At 44.3% G+C, this 18,231-nt stretch overlaps 1 long non-coding RNA gene across 1 annotated transcript; it reads left to right on the forward strand.

Moving 5' to 3' along the window:
* Nucleotides 1–7,533: 7,533 nt before the first annotated feature.
* On the forward strand, nucleotides 7,534–17,489 carry LOC136593685 (uncharacterized). The gene is made up of 3 exons (XR_010788297.1): nucleotides 7,534–7,588; nucleotides 8,309–8,435; nucleotides 16,808–17,489. It is a non-coding gene; the product is annotated as an uncharacterized lncRNA (long non-coding RNA).
* Nucleotides 17,490–18,231: the final 742 nt, after the last annotated feature.

Genomic DNA, 18,231 nt, shown 5'->3' on the forward strand with positions numbered 1-18,231 from the left:
CAACCAAGTCGCCTCCGTTTTGTTTGCGGAATCTGGGATCGGCCCACCGAGGAGTCCAACAAAGGGTTTAGGGTGACATTGAAATCCCCTCCCAGAACTATATATCCGACTGCAAAATGCTTTAGTACCTCCAGTTGTTTCAGCAACCAGGGGACCTGGTCTACATTTGGGGTATAAATATTTGCGATGGTGATCTTTGTATGTTCTATGGAGCCTTTTAGAAACAGCACCCTTCCCTCTTTATCAGAGTACTCAGCTTCACATACGAAATTTATCGATTTATGGATCAGCGTGGAGACCCCTTTCGAGGCAGAGGTGGGGTGGGCGTTGTGAAAGGCCTGTGTGATGTTTTTCCCTGGCAGTGCGAAACACCTATCCCCCCTGAAATGGGACTCTTGAAGAAGAACAATTTTTGAATCGTACCTTTTTGTGGCGTTTCAGAGGGGAGTTGAGGCCCTTGACATTAAACGACGTAAAGCGTAGATCTCCCATTTCTGTTGGTCTGATATGCGGAGGAAGTCCTCAGGAGCTGAAAAAAAGATGATACAGTTAGACAGTGAAGTCTTCTCTATAGTAGGACGTCTCCACCCCCACCCAGGGGAACAGGATTTAGGGAATATGGGGAGGGAAGGAGGTGAGGATAGATGGGAAGGAAGAACAGTAACGACTGGTATTCTTTGTATTAACAAGTAATGTAGTATTATAGGGGATCAACAGGATCCTGATCCCTCTACTATTATTAAGAGGGCGAGCTTCGATAGACACCGTAAGCAGTGTCTGATCGTTAACCAGTCAGCTTCTTAAACAAATTCAACTAGCCTGACCAGGCAGGCACCCAATACAGTTGTCTTATCAATAATGGGCGTAGGGTAGACAGTGTGGCCAGGAGATCACAGGGCCACCCTTAGTTCAATTGACTCACAAGGGGACAAGCCGGGATCCCCCCAGCTTGGCTCACTTCCCTTCGTCCATTCCGTCATGAACGATGCTAAATGAACTGGATATGACAGAAAGATCTCCTCCCTCCTAAGCTATGCTTGCATAGAATATGTACATTTAGATGAGGGGATAAGTACCTCCTATCAAGTGGAGGAAATATCAGAGAGGATAGTATTAGAGGGGACAGAGGGGAGTAGCAAGGAGCGATAGAGCAATAGGAGATAACATTTATAACCACATCTGTAATCAGTTTGACGAGGAAGAGATGAGAAGTCCATCCAAAACTTCTTTAAGAGATACCGAGAAAAGGAGGTTCCTTCCCTTAAGTGTCCATCTCTGCGATTTCATCCCTGGACTTCTTTTTCTTGTTTTTTGGTGATTTGTGGCCATATACCAGCTGCCAACTCTCCGGTGGAGTTAGTTTAGGAAACTTCAGTAGCTCTGGTAAGGGGAGCCAGCCCGGGAGCTGTGTCCAGTGCTTGCCATACTTGAAGCAACTCCTCCGGGGAGCGTATATTAAATTTTTGGCCCTTATGCGAAAAGCTCAGTCCAAAAAGAAATAACCACGTATATTTAATTCCTTTCTCCCTGAGAACCGTTAAAAGTGGGCGTAGGGCTCTGCGTTTCGCCAGCGTCGAAGACGCCAAGTCCTGGTATATTTGTATTGGGACGTCAGCATAACATAGGTTCCTCTGTTGTCTGGCGGCCCTCAGTATTGCCACTGCGTCTGGGAAGGCCAGCAACTTGCGAACTACATTCCTCGGCGGTTCGGATGCTGGGGGTAGTGGTCTAAGCGCTCTATGGATCCTTTCTATGACCACAGAGGAAGCCCTTTCTTTTCCTAGCAAGGTGAAGAATATTTCACTGGCCACTTTTGTTAAGCAGTCACTAGCCCAAGACTCAGGAAGACCTTTTATGCGTATATTACGACGGCGATTCCTCTGCTCTAGGTCTTCCTGCAGGATGAGTGATTTGTTAAGTTGGTCATGCTGCAGCTTCAGGATTCTCTCCACCTCGCAGGAGTGCTGGACAAGGGAAGCAGATGTAGTCACCAGCTCCTCCACTCCTCTGCCCATATGCTTAAGATCTTCTTTGATTTCTACCAAAACAGTTCTCAGTGGGAGCAGGGATTGTGAGAGCAGCTCTCTCATAAATGCTCTGGACACACTCTCCTCCTCCTCTCCCTCCGATGAGCCCCCGTCATCCCCCTCCTTACTGTTCCGGGCTGCAGCCTCGTGGGCCAGCGCCATCTTGAGCTGAGCGCAGGGAGAACGAGAGGTCCGCTCCTTGAGGTTGCGCTGGAGGTCGGTCTGTCCTCTCTGGGATCGCGGGGTGCCCTGGGAGTCTCCCCCCCTGTCCTTACTTGTTTTGCCCATCAAAGCTGCTTCTGGACGCTGTTATCAGCCGCTGTGGGTGCCGCTGAGACGGAGCTCTGCACTTAGACCTCCATCTCGCTCAGCGGTCAGGCTCCGCCCCTCGACAGTCCACTACTTAGTCCCGATTTTACCTTGTTTGTTGATGGCTCCAGGTATGCTGTAGATGGACAATTTCACACTGAATATGCGGTCACCACACAGACCACTGTCCATCAACAGTCATTACTTGTACACGTCTCAGCCCAACAAGCTGAACTGCAGGACCTTACACACGCCTGTATGCTGGCACAAGACAGCTAACATTTACACGGACTCTAGATATGCCTTGGCAGACCAAGCAACCAAAGAAGCAGCCCTGCTACCCCTCATACTGGCAGTTCTGTCCACCTGCCAAGAAGAAGACAACATGTCACCGTCACTAAATGTCTCACAACATCTTCTTTTGTCTTTTCAGAAACAAGCATCTTCCCAAGTGTCGGGTTGGTAAGCAAAAGGAGCCACTTCAGATTCCAGTGGCATGTGGACACTTCACAGGAAGCCTGGTCTTCCAAGAGCCTTGTTTCCAGTGCTAGCCTCCATAACACATGACCTCACGCATGCCTCAAAACTGCAATGTGTGATTTTGTTTCCAGGTATTGGTATGCGCCCGGTTTTTCGGTAGTTGCTGTCTCTTATACTCAGGGATGTATGACTTGTGCACTGTCCAACCCAGGTAAAATTGTGAAAACCCCTTCTAAACACACTCCTAGGCCCTTGTACCCCTTCTAGAGGTTGCAGATTAACTACATACAATTTCCTCAAATCTGGACCGTTTCAATACTTCCTTCTATGTATTGCTCTCTTCTCTGGCGGGAGACTTACCCCGTTTCTTCAACTAATGCCAAAAATACAGCCAAAAAGCTTATTTCTGAAGTGGTCTGTAGGTTTGCTGTCCCAGAAACCAATGAGAGTGACCGTGGTGCTCCCTTTAGTGAGATAGCAGGGATGTTAGGCATAGAACAGGCATTCCACACACCCTACCATCCTCAAAGCAGTGGGGGAGTAGAGAGGCTGAATGGGACCATAAAAAACATTGTGAAAGCAATGACCGAATTGAATAGACCTCGGCCTGAGTGTCTTTCCTTGTCTATCTTGTCAATAAGACATACACCTACCAAACAGACAGGTCTCAGTCCTTATGAGATTCTGTTTGGTCTGGCCCCTCGCCTAGGCCGATACTTTCCTCAGCCATTACAGGTTCAATCTGAACATATGTTACCTCCATTGCAGGATGTCTGGTGGATTTGTGGTGATGGTAGGATGCCTGCAACCCTGCCCAGATTGTGGAAAGGTAAGTGCGCACCTACAAAGGTACTCCTCCCCTTTCAGCTGTTCGCAGCTGGGTGGACAGGACACACAATCACTCCCCCACCAGGACATAGACAATCTCTGCATGGACTGCCATGTAATCTCCCTGGTGGATCTTTTTGATGCAGGTATTTATATTGATGAAATAGGGGTACCCAGGGGAGTGCCAAATGAGTTTAAAGCCAGAAACCATATTGCAGGAAAAATCAAATCATTCTTTTGTCCTTGGTGCACAATTAATAAAAATATTGATTAGATTAAATTATAATCAACAGAGATTTGTAAACGACACCAGAGATGCCATACCAGGATTAGTGGAACAACTAGCACCAACATCCTCCATGGCCTTCCTGAACCGTCTTGCTCTGGACATGCCAATAGCAGAAAAAAGAGGAGTCTGCAAAATGATTGGGGATTCATGCTGCACCTACATCCCCAACCACATGGCTCTGGACGGATCAGTGACTAAAGCTTTGCACGGACTACTAAGTTTATCTATTGAACTTGCAGAAAATTCTGGTGTTTCTGATCCATTTACATCATGGTTGGAGGACATTTTTGGACAATGGAGTGCTTGGGTCACGTCTCTTCTTACCACTTTGACTATTATAGTAATTGCTTTTGTAGTAGTAGGTTTATGTGTAGTATCTTGTATACGCCGCATATTAGCAAAATCTGCTAAAATGGTGATACCCACTATGATGGCACAAAATGGTATCTATGCCCAGCTCTTATGTTCAGCCGGCTATGATTATTCTTGTATTGGTCAGAACAATAGTGAAATGTAATATAAAGGCTGGCAGACATCACTAGGAAGGACTGAAGTACTTCAAATATTTACTGTTGTTCTGGGACAAGATAAGAAACAAAAGGGGGAAATGTCATGGAATATAAAGTGTTAAGTTTCAGAATGCAATAAGTGTATGCTTCTTACCTTGCATTGGACTATTGGCCCTTAAATAGAAGACTAAAACCTATGCTTTGTAGTAGCGGGAACTAGGATTTTAAGATAAGAAGTCAACAGACAAATTAAATAAGGCTAAGCTATGTTAACAGAGAAGACACACAGCGATAGCAGAAATAGTGTCTAATGCAACAGCAATATCCTGACTGCAGTGATTTCCATGTCTAGACGGGCCTTAAGAGCGTTAAGACTATTTGGTAGATGCCAATAAGCCTTATGATCAATCAGCTTTGTCACCTATGTAACACTAATCTTTGTACCAAGTAACTCTTGAATCCACCATCTTCTTTCTGTATAAGATTTGGTAATGTTGATAATAAAGTAGAATTCATTGAGTTCTCATGGAGAAGTGTCTTGACATAACATGGAGTGATTTCATGCTATTGATAGTTAATTGCTAGCAACTCTTCTCATCACGGGCTTCCATATCTACCAATTTGGCACCTGGCAACCAGGTCATCAGATCGGTACCGGTGTGCTCAGATAACAACACTTACTTTGGAGGAGGATGAACAAAACTATGATAGAAAAATCCTCCTGCGCTCTTTAACGGGGATTATTTGCAATCCAATAAGGGAAACTATAAAGTCCCCACGATAGGGAAAATATATTTAATTGTACAATTGTACATAAAACATATATAACATGAAAAAGTCCTGCAATGCTTTTCGGCACTAATATCAGTGCCTTTTTCAAGCATGACAAATTAAAATAAACATCACTATTTATAGGGTTACTTACATTTCATGATGACAGAGTCCGGAGTCTGCATCGTGGGACGCCAGTCTCTCCCTTGCTGACGTGTTAGTCAGGCGTCGGGTGATTGAGTATGACGGTACGGTGGAGTTACGCCATTAACGCAGCTAGGTATAAAGCTACGCAACTTACGTAGCAATGTCCGTACGTGCTGAGATCCAGACTCCGGATTTCATGGTAACGGAGCCCGGGGTCTGCATCGTGGGACGCCAGTCTCTCCCTCGCTGATGTATTGATCAGGCGTCGGGTGATGGAATATGACGTTACGGTGGAGTTACGCCATTTACGTAGCTACGTATAAAGCTACGCAATTAACGTAGCGGTGTCCATACGTGCTGAGATCCGGACTCCGGCTAATGGAAAGTACATTAAAACTATGCTAAATAGCAGTGTACCTACATTATGTAAAATGAATTATTGAATATTATTAAAATACATTTTTTCAAAGCTTTGTTCATAAAATTTCAAAAAGTTAAACATTAATGGATTCTCCTCTATATCCATGTTTATACTGCATAATGAATATGGCATTATTCCTATTTTAACCAATAACTATATGAATAAATATGAAGGAAGATTTCTTAACAATAAATATACTAATAAAAAGGAAAATATATACATACCGAACCGCTATCATAATTTACATAATCTCTTATCTACCAAGTGGTAATTAAAAACGACTGTTATCTTACTACAAATTAATATTCTCATGCAATATAGTATCTCTCATATTTTTTCCAACACCTCATTTAACCCAACCGGCACTAACGAATCCATTCTATAAATCCAGAACATTTCTCTGGCTTTGAGTTGTGCAAAGGAATGATTGCGGATATGTTCTAATGGTGTAATGAGTAAATCTTTGGGATTTTTTTGATGTTCCATTGCAAAATGCCGTGAAACGCTATGTTTCATGTAACCCATAGATATATTGAATCGATGCTGGTTTAGTCTAGAGCTTAAAGTGTTGGTAGTGCGACCAATGTATTGTAATCTACATGGGCATTCTATTAAGTAGATTATAAAACGGGAGCAACAATTAAGGAATTAAGGAAGAAAGCGCTGCAAGTGTTGCAACAGTATTGGACAAGGAAGGAAAGAGGTTTATTGCAAGAGACAAAAGAAAAATATAAAAATAAACCAATTCCTTAATTGTTGCTCCCGTTTTATAATCTACTTAATAGAATGCCCATGTAGATTACAATACATTGGTCGCACTACCAACACTTTAAGCTCTAGACTAAACCAGCATCGATTCAATATATCTATGGGTTACATGAAACATAGCGTTTCACGGCATTTTGCAATGGAACATCAAAAAAATCCCAAAGATTTACTCATCACACCATTAGAACATATCTGTAGTCATTCCTTTGCACAACTCAAAGCCAGAGAAATGTTCTGGATTTATAGAATGGATTCGTTAGTGCCGGTTGGGTTAAATGAGGTGTTGGAAAAAATATGAGAGATACTATATTGCATGAGAATATTAATTTGTAGTAAGATAACAGTCGTTTTTAATTACCACTTGGTAGATAAGAGATTATGTAAATTATGATAGCGGTTCGGTATGTATATATTTTCCTTTTTATTAGTATATTTATTGTTAAGAAATTTTCCTTCATATTTATTCATATAGTTATTGGTTAAAATAGGAATAATGCCATATTCATTATGCAGTATAAACATGGATATAGAGGAGAATCCATTAATGTTTAACTTTTTGAAATTTTATGAACAAAGCTTTGAAAAAATGTATTTTAATAATATTCAATAATTCATTTTACATAATGTAGGTACACTGCTATTTAGCATAGTTTTAATGTACTTTCCATTAGCCGGAGTCCGGATCTCAGCACGTATGGACACCGCTACGTTAATTGCGTAGCTTTATACGTAGCTACGTAAATGGCGTAACTCCACCGTAACGTCATATTCCATCACCCGACGCCTGATCAATACATCAGCGAGGGAGAGACTGCTGTCCCACGATGCAGACCCCGGGCTCCGTTACCATGAAATCCGGAGTCTGGATCTCAGCACGTACGGACATTGCTACGTAAGTTGCGTAGCTTTATACCTAGCTGCGTTAATGGCGTAACTCCACCGTACCGTCATACTCAATCACCCGACGCCTGACTAACACGTCAGCAAGGGAGAGACTGGCGTCCCACGAGGCAGACTCCGGACTCCGTCATCATGAAATGTAAGTAACCCTATAAATAGTGATGTTTATTTTAATTTGTCATGCTTGAAAAAGGCACTGATATTAGTGCCGAAACGCGTTGCAGGACTTTTTCATGTTATATATGTTTTATGTACAATTGTACAATTAAATATATTTTCCCTATTGTGGGGACTTTATAGTTTCCCTTATTGGATTGCAAATAATCCCCGTTAAAGAGCGCAGGAGGATTTTTCTATCATAGTTTTGCTCACTTTCCTCCCCATTTGTGTGGTGCATCACCCACTGGGGTTTTTTCCTACTGCTGCATCTCCTCTTTTTGAGGATTCCTGGGGATCTTGCACAGGAAGAACATCTATAGTTCTACAGGTGAGCGGGGATCATCGGTGTAAGCGAGTCATTCTCCCTGGGGTGGAGATCCCGCTTTGCACCAGGTGAGTAAAAAACCCCCTTATTTTCTATTTCGGATCCCTGTGTGGTGGCGCGGATCTACTCTTTGAGATTACTTTGGAGGAGGGGGATATGTACCAACAGAAGCCCCTCCTACTGATGAAACCACACATAGGCTGCAATGGTGATAGGAATAGGAATCTTCTCACCAGGAGAAGCAACAGATGGCAACGCATTTCGGTTCGCGCAGGCACCTTTATCAAGCCAGAAAGCTTATTGTTTATCCTGAATTCCTTCCACACTCACCCTAGGAGAGCGGGATTCGTTTACTATTTTCTCTTTTCCATTCAGAGGGCCCCCAGCACCCCTGCGGCTCTTCTCCTGTTCAGGTGGATGCTAAAAGCATCTGACCAATCATTGACTGATGTACTACAGGTAACGCATTGGGAGACCCTTAGGGTCCAAGGGTCCACACCAGGTGAGCATGAACCATTTCTTTCTTGGCGCTTTCCATAAACTTTTGATCTATTTGATCAATCAAGTTGTTATGATAACTTTGGGACAGGGTTAAAGGGAGTAAAATATCTCACACTTTATTTGCCTATTTATTGCAAAGAAAATCCAGGTAGTTTTGATGTGAAGTTTACCTAGGAACCAATTGGATATAGTGGACAGAAGGATTTTGCTTTTGCTTTGAAATTATGTGTATTTTACAATCCATTGAGCATATGAGATTAAGGCTGGCTTCAACAGAGCGTCAGCACATTTGCACGTACCCGAGTACTGAACTATGGAATAAACTATGCTTTTTTGCACACGCACCGCCGTATTTTACTGTACTTTTGCATCTGGTAAAATGAAAAAAAAGTTTGGTAGTGCGTTAGCCAGTCGAGCGATGTGTGATTGTTCTCAGTGAGAGAAATCAAGCAATCTTGTAGATATGAGACCTTTTAATGGCCAACAGACATACATGATGTTAGAGAAAGCTTTCGGGGATCTCACCCCCTTCGTCAGGCTAATGAATGAAACTAGTTTGGATGGCACATAATTATAACATACAGATGCAGAGGGGAGCGGAACACATTCCTCTTGATCTAAATAAATGTTCACACACAGAAATGTGAGACTTAAAAAAAAAAATACAAAACAGTCTGATCAGAGACACAAACACTAAATCAGTCCACAGAGCTGAGGAATGCCACAGTTTTATGATGTCTCATCACTAAACGCACACATAAGAAGATAGAAATACTATCTCAACAGCACCACCTATTGGATGGAATCTCCGTCTTGACGTCCTTCAGACCTTTAATATTCCCCACTTATGTAAGAATTCCCAAGAATTGAGGGTATCAAACATGGCCATAAACTTACACTCAAATTCTTCTGTGGTGCTGTGACTTGACGTTGCCCTTCAGTATGATAACTCATCTGTTCTATGCTATGTCTGACCGCAAAAATGGTTTGCCACAGGTAATTCCGTGTGTTGGGGGCCTGTATACTGTCCACGGTCCGTACATGTCAGCTGGTCTTGGAGCTCCTAACATTTCAGGGATAAGTTCCTTTTTGTGTGTCAGAGGACAATGTACTCCTGATTATAAAGTTCCTCAATTTAGGAGGTTGCCTGTAACACAGAAGCAGAGGGTCCAGGAATATGGTGGTCAGACGGTCATCCTTGTGTAGGGTATGTTGGAGTTTCCTTGCAGTCTTCCTTAGTACCTCTAGTAGTGACCTACAATTCACAGCTAGAGGCACACATCCATTTTTTTCTCTTTCTCCTGGTATTGGAGTAGTTGATTTCTGCCACAAAGACCAGGATCAAACGGTGTGAGTATCCAATGTTCATGGTACACATTGGCACCAGTGAGAAAGTTAGAGGGAGGTGGAGGGTCCTTAAATATGATTTCAGGGAACTAGGATGCAAGCAGCTTAGGGCAAGAGCCTCTAGAAGTGTGTCTTCTGAAATACTACCTGTCCCATTTGGCAAATCAGAAAGGCAGTGGGTGATTAGAGAGGTAAACAAGTGGCTCCAGAGTTGGTGTAGTAAGGGTGGGTTTGGGTTTCTGGAGAACTGGGCTGACTTTGCTGTTGGCTGTATCTCAATTGGAAGGTGGCAGCTGTGCTGGGGGAGAAGAGGGCTAGAAGGTTGGAGGAGTGTTTAAACTAGTAACTGGGGGCAGGCAACCAGAGAGAGATAGAGAGGAACATTGTCAAAACTAAGTAATGAAATAGGGGTGGAGAGGTGGAAGGGAAAGATGGAACAATGCCTCTAGAGTGCCACCTCTATGCTGACAACACCCAGCTATACACCTCTTCCCATGATATCTCTGCACCTTTCCTCCAAAACATCACTGACTGTCTGTCCGCTGTCTCTAACACTATGTCCTCTCTCTACCTAAAACTGAACCTCTCTAAAACTGACCTACTGGTGTTTCCGCACTCTACTAACCGACCTGATAATGACATCTCCATCTCAGTCTGTGGCTCCACCATAACTCCCAGACAGCATTCCTGCTGCCTTGGGGTCATATTCGACTCAGATCTCTCCTTTACCCTCTACATCCAATCTCTGGCCCGAACATGTTAGCTGCACCTCAAGAACATCGCAAGAATCCGCTCTTTTCTCACTGTGGACACGCTAAAAACGCTTACTGTTGCCCTCATCCACTCCCGACTCGATTATTGCAACTCGTTGCTGATCGGCCTCCCCTGCACCAGACTCTACCCTCTCCAATCCATCCTGAATACGGCAGCCAGGCTTATTTTCCTGTCCAGCCGCTACTCGGACGCCTCTGCCCTGTGCCGGTCACTGCACTGGCTGCCCGTTAAATACAGAATTCAATTTAAACTCGCTACCTCTATCCACAAAGCCCTCCACAGTGCAGCGCCACCCTTTATTGCCTCCTCATTTCAATCCATCACCCAGCCCGGGCTCTCCACTCTGCTAACAAAACTAGACTGCAAGCCCCTCTAATTCGAACTTCTCTTTCCCGCCTCCAAGACTTCTCCAGAGCAGCACCGGTCCTCTGGAACGCACTACCAAAGGCTACCCGAGCAATCCAGGACTCACAGAACTTCAGGCGTGCTCTAAAAACGCACCTCTTCAGGGAGGCATACCGAATTCCCTAAACAAACCCCCCTGTACTCCGCCTGATAACATGCTCCCTGACCTACTGACTGCAATCCCTGCTAGCCATCATAAACCGCTCCTGCAGTCATACTGTTTCTGCCATCACACGGCTAAATGTCTGACCATTGTCTATGTGTATAGCATCCCTCACTCTCCACCTCGCCATACAGTGTACGCCAAGCAGCCCCCCCCCCCCTTTATCAAGAGGCAGTGAGAGTGGCAGTCTCATCGGTGTCCTGCACAGGTGTAAATCGCTCCCTCATTTAGTAGTCAGCTACCTGGATGGTGAGAGGATGCATCTATATGCACTCCTCACTCAGTAACAGCCATTTTCTGTGATTGTTTTTTTATATTTCCCTGAGGAGCATGGATGGCCTTATAAGCCTCCTCACACCTTCTAGGTGCTCTCCCTAAGGAGAAACAATACCCTTAACAATCCATGTATATAAGCCTCTCACTAGCCAAGCTAGAAACCTGCTGTAGAGGCTTTGTTCCATCTTTTCATTTGCATATTGAATTGATATGGCATCTATGCAGGTAAATATTAGAATGGCAAATGGAAGGTCACTGCACCCCCGTTTTTGGTTTCTTGTCCTCACTTTCAAAAAATCATAACTCTTAACCATCGATGTAGCTGCCTAAGGGCGTTTTGTGCAGGACGAGTTGTATTTTCAGTGGCACTTTTTAATATACCATAGAACATACGGAAAACTATAAAAAAAGTTCTAAGAGATGTGCGTTGCAGCAGTGCAGGGATTGCTGCTAGGTTGCGGGTTTTAGACATGGTTCTGCGCCTTCTAGCTCAGTAGGTGTGATGCACTGTGCTCACATCTGTGGATGATGAGCTGGATATTTAGCTGGGATGGACAGGAGGCCAAGGTGCTGTAAATTATTATTTGCGCACTGTCTGAGCTAGCAGTTAGTGGCTCCCATAGACAGCGTGGTGTCTGCTGTTCCTCACTCTGGATGGCTCTGGGTGCTACGGCTTATTTTACTAAAGCCAAGTGCTGGGTTTTATTTTGTTTTGTCTTTTATCAGTATGGCCAAGTAGGGTTACTTAGGTCCTAGGAACAAGTGCAGGCCCGCATCTATCGGTCTGCCGTGTCAGGCAGGGCCCTTTCCCTTGTTGATTACGTATTTAGGGAAAGACTTCCCATTTATTATTCGTCAGTTTGTTTTGGCCGCCGCACTGTGAGCAGCTATTGTGCATGTCTGCAGATCCAGCAGTCCTTTGCAGACGTAACAATGCGTAATGGGGGGGGAGAAACACAATTGTGCCATCTCTGAAAGAGGTTTTGTTTTTAAGGTGTGTAAAATGTGGCAGAAATGACACAATTTTATTCTGCGGGCCAGTACAATAACAACAATACCAAATTTATTTTTTTTATGTACTACTTAAAAAAAATTAAATATGTTAAAAGAAATATTTTTTCTGTTGTCACCATCTGACCACCATAATGTTGACAGGGTTGTTTGAGGGCTTGTTTTTTGCAGGACAACCTGTGCTTTCATTTTGGGAAATATACAACTTTTTGACGGCTTCTTATAAACCTTTTCTTTTGGAGAGCGGGTGACTAAAAAAAAAATGCAGTTCTGACGTTGTGCAGTTTTTTTCTGACAACCTTCAAAATAATGCATTATTTTGATAGATTGGAACTTTATGAACACTGTCTTACCATATATATATATATTTAGGTTATAAATACGGGAAAAGGCTTTTTTTAAACCTTTAATATTCTTTGTTTTCCCCCAAAAAAATTTTACATTTTTTTCTGGTCCCCATAGGAGTCTTGTCCTTGTGATTGCTTATAGAATATACTGTAATATTTTAAAATCGCAGTATATGGTCTTTCTGCAGGCATTCTACATGGCAGGAAATACATAGCAGCCTTGGGGTCTTCAGAAGACCCCCGGCTCCCATGACTCTCAAATGGTAACTCACAATCTCAACACGGGTTGAAGGGGGATGTTCGAAACTACAAATGACAATCAGGGAATTTAAAGGTTGCTGTTAGAATAGACAGCAGCACTTAAAGTGGTAATAGTCATGACAGATATTTACGATGATCGCAGCTGTTGGGGCTGGGTATGGAGTGCACCTTGCCCCCTCTCCTGCTCGATACAAACCCTGTGCACCCAGGACGTCAATATAAGTCTTTGGTTGCTAAGGGGTTAATAAAGGTAATCATGTGATCAAGAAAAAAATATGACTTGTATACGGAAGATGGCCTCATTATGAATTGAATTCCAGGACTTCATACTGTGCAAGCCAAAGAATGGAGGAAGAATAGGCCTCCTGGATTTTAGAAGATATGATCTTGCTTCCCACCTGTCACAGATCCTAAATTGGTGCTACCACAAGTAAAAACCCTGAGTGCAGATGGAATAGTTTTGTAAAATGCTTCAAAGTTCTGCTTTATGTTGGTTAGAGTCATCTCACCAAGGAACTTCTAAATCATATCTCATTATATGGTTCACAAGCTCCTCTAGCACATGGGTATGCTCCCTTACTTTTCCCTCTCCATTATCCCCAATTTAGGGTAATCCCTACTTCTGCCCGGCATTAGAAGACCCAATATTTAATCATAAATCACTCAAGGCCACCTCAGATCAAAAACCATTAGGAAGGTGAAGGGCCTTTAAACTGAGACACTTTCTCAGCACAACACCTAGATCCACTTTCATACGAGATGCATAGATGCTTGAAAGCCTTTGCTTCAGCTCTGATACACTCTATACTATCCATCTCCTACTTCAATCACCCAGAGGAGCTACCCCACTATCTCTTGCAGTGGGTAGCCGATTCAGTTTGACTCTTAAGGTGTTTTTAGACAGAATGATTCTCGTTCAAACGAGTGAAAGTCAACAATAATTGTTCAGCCTAAACACGGGCCAACGACTAAACGAGAATTGTTCACTTTTCGTTCGTCATTCAATTGATGCAGGTATAAAAATCATTGGGGGCTTGTTCGGTTTAAATAGCGCTCATTCACTCTCTGTATCCACGTATGTGAAAGACTGAATGATTCTGAATGATCAAGCCAACGATTTATCTGCACGAGACTGAATGAGCTAATGGTCACTCGATCATCCAAACGATAATCAGCTTGTTTTAAAGGACCTTTATGCCAGCACAAAAGATACCAAGTCTTTGTATTGGCTCATAGGTAGAGATGAGCGAGCGTACTCGGAAAAGCACTACTCGCTCGAGTAATTTGCTTTATCAGAGTATCGCTGTGCTCGTCCCTGAAGATTCGGGTGCCGGCACGGAGCGGGGAGCTGCAGGGGAGAGCGGGGAGGAACGGAGGTAAGATCTTTCTCTCCCTCTCTCCCGCCCGCTCTCCCCTGCCCCCCGCTGCAACTCACCTGTCAGCCGCAGCGGCACCCGAATCTTCAGGGACGAGCACAGCGATACTCGGATAAAGCAAATTACTCGAGCGAGTAGTGCTTTTCCGAGTACGCTCGCTCATCTCTACTCATAGGTCCTCATTCAGTTCACTACCACAGGAGGCGGGCTTTAAGATTCCATCTGGCTGGTACTGGGTTCCTTCACAGCTACATGCTCTCATCCCTAAAATTGATCCTATATGCTGGAGGTGTGTGGAAGAGAAAGATAGCCATCTTCTTACTTTTTGCACATGTAGGCCTCATGTCCACAGGGAAAATCAGGCCTGCTACGGATTCTCCATGGAGAATCCGCAGCGGGTCCCTCCTGCCCCGCGGACATGATGCTAAAAAATCAGAATAAACTTACCCGCAGCGGTCCGTGCGTGTCTTCCTTCCGTCGCGGCCGGATCTTCTTTCTTCCGCCCGCGGATGTGCTCGGCACGTCGGCTGCGTGCCGCGCGCACGCGCCGGACACATCCGCCGGGCTAAAGAAAGAAGTTTCCGGCCGCGAAGGAAGGAAGACCTGCATCACCCGGAGCAGGTGAGTTTAATTCAGGCGCGGGTCCCCACAGGAGACCCGCGCCTGAATGGAGCATGTCCGGATTTTTTCCTGCACGCGGGACCGGCGCCTGCAGGGAAAAATGACATCCGCAGGTATTTTACTACCTGCGGGTGTCTAATGCATCCCTATGGGGCGCGGATCCACGTGCAGGAAAAACGCTGCGGATTTAAAATCCGAATTTGCCCGTGGACATGAGGCCGTAGAGTTCTCTCGTCTGTTGGGGGTGGGAATGTCCAACAGGTGATACATACCATCACATGAACATCAGTAGACCTTGGACCAGTTAACAAAAATAATGCATACAAAAGGCACCTAAGTTAATAAAAACCAATAATTTTATTATATACTATTAAAATTACCAACTAAAACTATAACTCATGCCCACCAATAAAGAAAATTCATAAATATAAGCTCTAATAAGAGTTCAGACCTCCTAGGTGTGGCTCCAACGGTCAGTTCTCGTCACATACAAATGACAAAGCATATATAGGAGTCTTAGGGGCGGCTCATTGTTATTAACAGATTTATATGTGTGGCACGTAGGTAGAAAGGGATTTACACTGGATGCCCCCCAATTGAGCTACTCCACCAGAGAAGAAGATAAAATAAACCCCCGAGGCAGTTAAAAGGCCACTCCTGGGATATTTTTTCATTTATTATGTAGTTCTCCATTATGCAGTTCCCTTAGTTCCTATGATCTCAATATCCTGACTAGCTCAAATGTACTTGGGGTTATGTGGTCTGAAACTATTGACTTTCAGTCCATGTCTTCTCACAACTACTGGTGATGATCATACAGTGCCTGTCCCATAGCTGTAATAGAGGCAATCACAGCTCATCCTCCAGGCACAATAAATATGCACGGATGGGAAGAACAAGGCCAGGTTTATATAGTGTCTCTAATTAGGGCAGGGTGGAACCAAGTCAGGAACTAGGTAGTAGGAGCAAAAAACTGAAGCATGGTTTAGGCAGGGGAGCTGTCCAACAGCCTGGGCAGCTCAGTTGAAAGGACTGCTGCGTGGGGAACAACAGGTCGCGGGTTTGAGTCCTGACAAGGGTATAACCTTAGCTAATGCTGTACTGATGCATCATGGGATAGATGTGAAACAAAGTTAAAAAAAAATTCTTAAGCTGGTGCCTGATCAAACAGAGGGTTGTGCTTCATGACTGCAATATCCAAGAGAACTCCAGCATGAGAAAGGCAACCAGGTGAGGGGGCAGGGATAGAACAATGCGTTTTTCACTGGAGTGGTGCTTTATTTTCTGAAAGCATTCTATGTATTCACCCTGGGAAATGATTCCACCAAAGGAAAAAAGTAGAAGAAAAAAAAGAACATTTATCACAGCTATGCTAAAGCTGGGTACATGTTTCAGGGTTTTTCCAGGACTTCAAAAAAACAAAAAACAATAAAATTAAAGACTTACCTATTCCAGCTGCTCCATGTCAGGCACTGAAGCTCCGAGACCTGCCGTACAGAGTCCAGAAGATGCAGTAGGCAGTGAGGTGCTGTCCATTGTGCACATGACGACTCAGCCGCTCCCAGGGTCCGCTTGGATTTTGTTGGGGCGTGGGGATGGGGCTTAAAGACCTTAGTCGTTGGATCTCATCTGTCCCATTAAAACTCACTCTGCAGTTGTAGTTTTCTTTATGCTTCAGCCATTATTCTCCTGATAATACCTACCGTGGTAGAAAGTCAATATGCTGAATTTGTATAGTTTCTTGGCTGGTTTGTGCCGAACTGTTGTCTGAAACGCTATCTTTTCTCCTTAGGAAGAGAACCTAGATGGTGAGTGAGGAGACTCAAAAGGCCATTCATGCTCCTCTGGGTAATATGCAAATAAGGAAGATGCAATAATAGCTCCAAAGTGCCACCTGTCTCAGCAAGATCTGTAGCTGTAAAGATATCACTGCCCATTTATGGTGTATTCGAGTTGTCCGTTTCTTGATCTGATGTGCAGTATGTGCAGCAATAGCAAGGTGTCTTACATTCATTTTTATGTTGACTCTCATTTGACTAAGGGCTTATTCAGATGTGCCTATATCGGTTGGGTTTTCACGCCCAGCTGATATACGCTGTCCCTCTCTACAGAGGGAGGAGGCAGGCCAGACCGGGAGCAGTGTACTTAGCTCCTACCCCTCGCCACTATTTGCAAGGGGAGGAGGTGAGACGGAACTTAGCTCTGCCCCCGTTCCGGCCCTCCCATTGCAAACAGTGGCGAGGGGCGGAAACTCAGTGCACTGCTCCCATCCCATCCCGCCTCCTTCCTTTGCAGAGAGGGGCAGCAAATATCAGCCGGGGCGTGAAAACCCAACCGATATACGCAGATCTGAATAAGCCCTAAAGGTGTTTACACTTTTATTTGAACTTACACAATAAAAACTAGTCACTAATAGGACACATTTTGAGTATCAATTTAGTTACTGGATATAAAACATCGGTGGATTCCAAAGAACTGGCTGCAGTAAGAAGAATAAAAAGAGCGAATAGTAACAGTGGAGTAATATAAAGGGTGGTTCCAGATAACTGCGAAACTCCCCTCCGTAAGCAGAGAAATCAGGAACCGTAGAATAGAAGTTGGGGCTTCCAAGTAACCAGATTACAAGCAGAGACAATAACTGAACACCAACTAAAGTTCGGGAGCACATTCTTTTCTGCATGTTGTGCATGGTGCCACTTAGACAGTAACTTGACTGCTCAGCCTCCACCTACTGTATGCGCTTCTCATTGGCTCCTTCCCATAAGGCATCCTGTCCGTGGCATACCTGTCACTTGTGGCAGAGGCCAGTTGTTACAACACGAGTCTCAGGAGCAGTGTGTATCTAAAAGTAAAACGAGGCTCCCAGAACAATAACCTGATGTGTATTACTTGTCGCATACAGTAGTTTCAGCTATGTGGGGTACAGAGATGATGGGCATGGCTGCAAAACAGGGTCACGAGCGTCCGGGCTGCACAATGCCACCGAAAGGAGGAGAAAGCACAACTTTAACAAATGATATTCATTAGCAGGGATTTGATTCCAAGAACACATCCTCCGTGGCCGCAGGGTGCAGAGGCGCAGCCGGGCAGAGCAGGGGATTTAGTTTCTAGAATTTATTACATGACTACTAAGGAAAGAGGTCATCTGTTGCCCCGTGCGGCTGACATGCAGTAAGGTGGTTCTGCACCTGTGGGTGAGGCTAACCTGTCATGTAA

The sequence above is a fragment of the Eleutherodactylus coqui genome, unplaced genomic scaffold, assembly GCF_035609145.1.
Source record: "Eleutherodactylus coqui strain aEleCoq1 unplaced genomic scaffold, aEleCoq1.hap1 HAP1_SCAFFOLD_71, whole genome shotgun sequence".
Taxonomy (NCBI): domain Eukaryota; kingdom Metazoa; phylum Chordata; class Amphibia; order Anura; family Eleutherodactylidae; genus Eleutherodactylus; species Eleutherodactylus coqui.